Source organism: Parasteatoda tepidariorum, chromosome 5 (genome assembly GCF_043381705.1).
Source record: "Parasteatoda tepidariorum isolate YZ-2023 chromosome 5, CAS_Ptep_4.0, whole genome shotgun sequence".
Taxonomy (NCBI): Eukaryota; Metazoa; Arthropoda; class Arachnida; order Araneae; family Theridiidae; genus Parasteatoda; species Parasteatoda tepidariorum.
In genome coordinates, this window is record NC_092208.1 from 87,921,392 (window position 1) to 87,922,059 (window position 668).

Below are 668 nucleotides of genomic sequence, written 5' to 3' on the forward strand. Positions count from 1 at the left end.
GATCCTATCCTATCTTTGGATCAAAAGTTATTCAGATTATTCCGTTTATTTTTTAGCTCATTTTTCCCTTAAAATTAACACCAATTCAAGCTTTCATTTACAACCAAAGGGTGTAAATAAATCTAAAACGCTTATAAGGTGCAACGTTTACACCGAAATCACGTGCATTCACATCATTCGTTGAATAATTTCGTTTCCCAAAATAAGAACGATGGCGATATCGTCTATGGATTATTTATTACATTTGAATACAAGTTGATTCTACAACGAGAGTTGATTCTGTTGAATGTTGCCATGCATTTACTGAAAACAGACTATCACCTCTGACCATAGTTTTTAATTGTGTAATGAGGATATTTTAGTTTTTAAGTCTCTGTAAATACTTTTATAGTGTATAATTTCTACGGTTCTGTTAAACAAATCATCGTTTCTCTTATGTTTGATTTACTAACTAATTTTAATTCGAAAATTACTAATTCTATATTGTTTTGTACTGACTCTTATCTTACTTTAATTATAAATATTCGTGTTACTGGTGGCAGCTTTGTAAGGAACATTCTTGGTGTTTCACAATCTTTGCTTCTACAGCGTAGAGTAGTAATCAACGTTTTTTTTAATTTATTTATAGTGTACTATCGATTTATTATATATATATATATATATATATA